This window comes from Pteronotus mesoamericanus, unplaced genomic scaffold (assembly GCF_021234165.1).
Source record: "Pteronotus mesoamericanus isolate MK-2021 breed Mesoamerican mustached bat unplaced genomic scaffold, CSHL_Meso_final contig_263, whole genome shotgun sequence".
Taxonomy (NCBI): domain Eukaryota; kingdom Metazoa; phylum Chordata; class Mammalia; order Chiroptera; family Mormoopidae; genus Pteronotus; species Pteronotus mesoamericanus.
In genome coordinates, this window is record NW_026555112.1 from 12525262 (window position 1) to 12532042 (window position 6781).

The following is a 6781-nucleotide window of genomic DNA, read 5'->3' on the forward strand; positions in this document are numbered from 1 at the left end:
GGATGCTATCTTAGCTGTTTATGGGCCTTACCTGAGAAATAACTGAAAGTTTGAGATGAGGATAGGTTAGCAGGTGAAGGTAGAGTTGGGAGAAAAATGAACACTTAGTGTCTTCTAAGGCCATGATTCCTAGGCTTTGGAAAATTAATTTCCTGTGTCCCGAGTCGTTGAATTGTTTGCATTAATATAATCTAGGATTTCTTAAAAATGGTGCAGGGCTCATACTTTTTTTTTTAACTAAAGTGAAAGTGTATCAATTTCAGGTTGGTTTTTTTAAGCATAACTAACATTCCAAGGAAACTTGGAGATGTTAAAGCATTGCTAAAACTATGGCTCAGAATAGCTTCTCTTCATAATCATTTTACACTTATACTTAATCTCTGTTGAGAAATTTTAGGCTAAAGCTTTTGTTTGTCAAGAGGTGAGACACTAAAACGTTAGTACCTCTAATTTCATATAGTTAAGTAGTAAGCTAGCTTGATTGATTTTGACCAAACTTTTAAAATTTTGAGTGCATTTATGCAAATAGTACACATGTTACAGAACGTCTATGAACACATAAAATATTTTTATTTTTAGCGACTGGCATCAAAACTGTGTTACTCTTTAAAATTACCATGGTTTTGTCACATATATTGAAATTACATGTTTTTGTCCTAAATAGTGCCTTTATATCATGCTATCTTGCCTTCCTGGGTTTTATGAGCCACGTCATGTAAACTTGCAATCTCTCTCAGTCATTCCCGGATATCAACCCCATCTCCAAAGAAGCCAGGGAGTTATTCAAGGCCTACAAAGTGAAGTGCAAGCTGATGAAATCCACAACACAGGTCAAGGATGTAAGTGTGAATTAGTCACTATTTTGATATTGCAGGCTAAGGTGGAATTTGGTTTTCATGTTATTCTATTTACTTTTCTCTTTCAACATGGGCAGGATTTGTCTTAGAAAAAGAACCAAAGAATCAAGCTATTGAACACAGATAGGCCTATTTACATAATTACTGGAAGGAACATTGCTGACCTGATTTTTGGATATTTATCTTTTTTAACATCCTAACCATGTTTAATGATACAGTCCAGTGGCGTCTGTACATTCACACTGTTGTGCAACCATCTCCAGACTTTCATTTTGCAAAACTAGTACTCTGTACCCATTGAACAATTTCCCATTCCCCCTGCCACCCCAGCCTTTGGCTGCTGCCATTCTAGTTTCTGTCTCTATGAATTTGGCTATTCTAAACAGGTACATTATCTAAGTGGAATCATGTAGTATTTGTCCTTCTACAACTGGTTAATTTTACTTAGCATGTATCTTCAAAGTCCATCCATGTTTTCTCGTGTGTCAGAATTTCCTTCTTTTATAAGGGTGAATAATATTCCATTATATTTTTATACCATGTTTTGTTTATCTATTCATCGGTTGATGGATACTTGGATTGCTTCCACATTTTAGCTATTATGAATAATGCTGCTGTGGACATGGGTGTACAAATATCTCTTTGAGGCCCTGCTTTCAATTCTTGTGGATATATTCCCAGAAGTGGAATTGCTAGATCATATAGTAATGCTAGTTCTAATTATTTTGAAGATCTGCCATACTATTTTACATATCAACTGCACCATGTTATAGTCCCACAACCAGTAAACAAGGGTTCCAGTTTCTCTATATCCCCAACAACATTCGCTATTTTGTGTTTTTTTTCCTAGTAGCCATCCTAATGGGTATGAGGTATGTATTTATCTTTTTAAAAAACAAAACAAAACATTACACAATTTAATTTTGTGAATTAAAAAAAGAACAGCCACAAATGTACAATATTAGGGCAATATCAGATTTTTGTCACTTGCTCAATACTGCCTGTGAGTGACGGGGGCATCAGCGCCCTTACCGACTCCAGGCCCCAGAGTTTGAATCCTTTGTTTAATCCGTAGAGGTAGCTGTTTCATCCAGTCATAAAAAGTGAGCAATTTTATTGCTGCAAGAATGTCTCCTATTCTTTTTTGCCCTTTGGGGGGTAAAATGTCTTTATTTAGATTGTTTTATTATTGTTACCTTAAAGGAGTTAAGGAGCAATAATCTTACAGAGATCTTATGCAGTTTCCACAAGAAACACAGAGAATCTTTCATTGCAGAGATTTATTTTTATTTAAGATTTTTTTATTTATTGATGAGAGAGAGAGAGAGAGAGAGAGAGGAAGGGATTGAGAGAGAAACATTGATTCGTTGTTCCACCGATTTATGCATTCTTCTATGTGCCCTGACCAGGGATTGAACCTGCAACCTTGGGATGACACTAACCAACTGGGCTACCTGGCCAGAGCTAAGATTTATTGTCTTAAGTGTCCATTCTCCCCATAAAGTATTTTCTTAGAGTTAGACATAGAACAATAATGCCATACTCTATCATAAATATATTTTATTTGTTTATTTTTAAGGAACTTTAAATTTTATTTTTCATTTACAGTTTACATTCAATATTATTTTGTATTAATATCAGTTGTATAGCATAGTAGTTAGCCAACCATATACTTTACAAAGTGATCCCCTAAAATTTCCAGTACCCACTTGGCAACATATATAGTTATAAAAAATATTATTGACTATTTTTCCTATGCTGTACTTCACATCCCCATGACAATTTTGTGACTACCAACTTCTACTCTGTAATCCCTTCACCTTTTTCACCAGAGGTGTGTTTAGCTTTTTAAAAACCAACTTTATCCCTGGCTGGTGTGGCTCAGTGGATTGAGCGCTGGCCTGTGAACCAAAGGGGCACTGGTTCAATTCCCAGTCAGGGCACATGCCTGGGTTGCAGGCCAGGTCCCCAGTGGGGGATACATGAGAGGCAACCACACATTGATCTTTCTCTCCCTCTCTTTCTCCCTCCCTTCCCCTCTGTCTAAAAAAATAAATAAATAAGTAAAATCATTTAAAAAAATAAAATAAAAACCAACTTTATTAAAGTATTTATTTACACTAAAATTCATCCATTTAATTATATACTTGATGATTTTTGACAAATGTATACACCTGTATAACCACCACCACAATCACAACATAATTTCTGTCACACCAAAATGTTCCCATGTGTGATTTCCTACTCAGCCTTCCCTGCTCCTGACTCAAGACAGTACTGCTTTCTGTCATTATTATTTAGCTTTGTAGTTCCAGTGTTTCAGATAGGTAAAATTATTCACATAGGAAGAATCAATATGTACTCTTTTTTTGTCTAACTACTTTTGCTCAGCATAATGTGTTTGAGTTTCATTCATGTTATTGGCCGGGTCTGTAGTTTTTTTTTCCTTTGTGTGGCTGGCTGATATTCCCTTATATGGATATACTACACTTTGTTTATCCAGTCACCTGTTGATAGGCATTTGGGTTGTTTTCAATCTTTGGCTATTGTGGATAAAGCCACTATAAAACAATGGTGGCAGAAGATGATAGTAATTTTGTTTAAAGAACCTACTTAGTGAAATAAAAGGTGGAGAATTTGTTTTGGTTATCAACACTTTTTGACATTTAGTGTCCCTGAAAGTTTTAATGTAGAAATCCCTGTTTCTAAAGGGGGCACTATTGGTATTTCATAGATAATTCATAGTTATGCAGGACAATCTAGCACATTTCAGAAGGCATCCCTGCTCCCCACAAACTAAGTGCCTATTGTGCCATCAATGCCATCAATCAAAAGGTCCAGGCACAGTTCTGAAGGCCCCCAAGGAACTATGTGTTCACTCAGGTGGAGAACTGTTCTGTAGTTATTCCTGGGAAAATATTTGGGTATATAATGTGGGGAGATCAATCATAAGATTATATATTGAACAAATCTAGCCAAGATATTATGGACTGGACTAAATCAGTGAGGATGTAAAATAGACGAGAGCTACTAGTTCATTAAGAGGCAGAATCCACAGGACAGTTTCCTGGCATATGTAATGAGATGGAGAATCAATCATGAAATATAAGTAGGTAGAATGAGAAAAGAGGGCCAAGTAAACCAACACTTCAGGGACTGAGAGAGAAGTAGGAGGAGAACCATGCCACCGTGGTGCACAGAGTGGGCCATGTCCTTTCTCCCCTCCCTCTAGTATACCTTTCTGCACTGCAGGGCTTGGAAAGCTGGACACTGTATTTCTAGACTCACTTGCAGATGGATTTTTGGATGTATATTAGTCCCATCAATTAGATGCATCAATGTCGTATTTGGAAGATGGAAATCATCTTGCTTTGGCGAGAAAGTTCATGGAGAAGTTGGGAAGGCGAGAGAGGACATGGAGCTCACCAGGCCCACTGTGCTTTCTGTCTCAGTTGTTGGAAGACAAATCTCTGGTTCAGGTCTCCACACCTCCTCTCACCTAGAGCTAGATAATCTTCAATTCTTAAGTTGTCAGGGGAACTTGGCACTATTAAACTGGTGTTCATTTTTTACTTATTTAATATAAAACTTTTAAACAACTCTTTAATCAGTCAACTCAATTTAAATTGAAAGCCCAAGGATAGTCTTTCAGATTCTCTAATTTACCAAAATATCTTTGATATTTCAAGCATAACACATACACAAGATTATCCCAATGATTCAAAGTTCATTCATACAAATTAAAGTTTTAATTTACTTGATCTGTCTGCTTAAAATCTAAATTTTTCTGGTTGTTATTTATCCAGAATATTTTTGAGACTGAGACTCAGGCCCAAGATACATTTTCTGGTGATTTTTGTTAACATCTCAGATGGGTTTCCTGAGTCCTTTTTAGAACATCATGACAAGGGAGTTCAAGTTCAAGTTCACGTGCCCTTCAGATAGGGTTGATTCCCAGGTTCAATTTTTATTGCCTGACTTCTAAAGACCAAATTCTTTAAGACTGTCGCTGTCTACTTTGTTAATCTCTTCATGGGTCATTGAATTCCATACCCTCTTCACATTCTTCCTCTCATATCTTCCTTCAACACTGTCATAACACACTCAAATTATGTAAATAATGCTTGGATAAAGAGTTAAGTATACAGTTATGCTTAGTTTTTATATGTAAATATATAAGTGCCCATATAATTATATATACTTATGAATACATAAAACTGAATTATCAACAGTTGTTGTAGTCACATAAGCTCATCCAAAGCTAACTACTTTATATACACAATTTATTGTGAAAAGATCACACATACTGCTCACTATAACTATACATTTGAAAGTCTAATGTCCTCATGATGTACTTTGAAACTTTCTTCTGCTAAATAGAAGCTCAATGTTACAAACACTGAGCTTTCTATGTAGGCTCTCATAACACTCTGTGCTTGTGAGTAACACAACTGTGTCATCTCGTTCTTCCATTGACTCCGAGCACCCTGAACATAGGGAACATAGCCTTTTACCCTCCAGTTTTTATGGTGGTAATATATATATAACATAAAATTATCATTTTCACCATTTTAAAATGCATAATTCAGTGACATTAAAGTACATTCGTCTGGCCTGTAAATGACACCCAATTAACATTTTTTGGACAACCTGTTGAATGAATGAACAAGTAAATGAATGAATATATATATATATATTTTTTTTAAAGCCTTCAAGTTTAACAGGCCCAGTGGATATGGCTACGTTTGATCCAGTAATGGACATAAGCCCTATGTCCGATATTGTGACAGCTATTAAATTAAGAAGACTGCAGAGAAAGACCAAGCACATCCTATTCAACTGGCTGAATCACTACAGATTTGCACTGGGTCAGTTATAGAGCTCACTGTGTTGCTGCACATAACCTACTCCCGTTATTCAAACTTCCAGAGGACCAACATTTAAATGCCTCTTCCTTCCAAGGTTCCCAAGGAGACGTTTGTAAACTGTAAAGCACTATACCTATAGATTCTTACCATGGATCCAGGTGATTGGCCATAGCAAGAAAATTAAAGGAGTCAACTTTAAATTTATTTTCTTTCTCTTTTTGGAGAGTTAATCTATTTGACCGCTTCTGTGTTTTCACTAAGAGGGGATGTTTTCATGTTCATTTTTTTTTTTGATCACAAAACATTCTTACCCTTTAATTCCCACAGCTCAGTCTCACCACCAAAACCTCAGCCCTTGCTAATGTCTTTAGTTCACATGATGTGTTAAGAGGTGTGTGTCTTCATGTGACAATGTGCTGCTGGAATGTTAATTCAGAGTTTGTGTTTGATTGCAGAACTGAAAAGTTTCAGCTCTTCACTGGTGATATAACACAGCTGATATTCATTATTCATGGTAGATTCTATAGCATCTCTACCAACACTGAATTACTGAATATTGAACCATTGCTCTTAGGAAAAATAAAGGGTGAGCTTCCTTCAAGCCTTTTGTCATAATATTTTCATTAACTGATCAATACACACATAATACACACATTACTCTATGTGTGTTTCTTACTTTATGTGTATTTCTGTCTACAGACACCTTACTTAACATATATTGTTGATACAGCAAAATTGAGCCCATGGCCACCAGCACTGTAACTCATGCCTGAACTAAGCTTATTGAACACATATTTTCTCCATAAGACACATCAAACCTTCTTGTGCTTTGGAACACTCGACAGCCCTTCAGTACTAAGCTTGCGGGCTATTTTAAATGGCAAAATCACCAACAAAAAATGCAAGAATTGTGTAAAACATGGTACTGAATAGCCCACGTAAAGAACACTTGTTTACAGCCTGGGAGCAGAAACAAGAAAGCAGAGCATCGCCCTATTTGGCCACAGATATTGATTTGGGGTTACAAATAAATTTTAGAAAGCAGGCAAATTCACG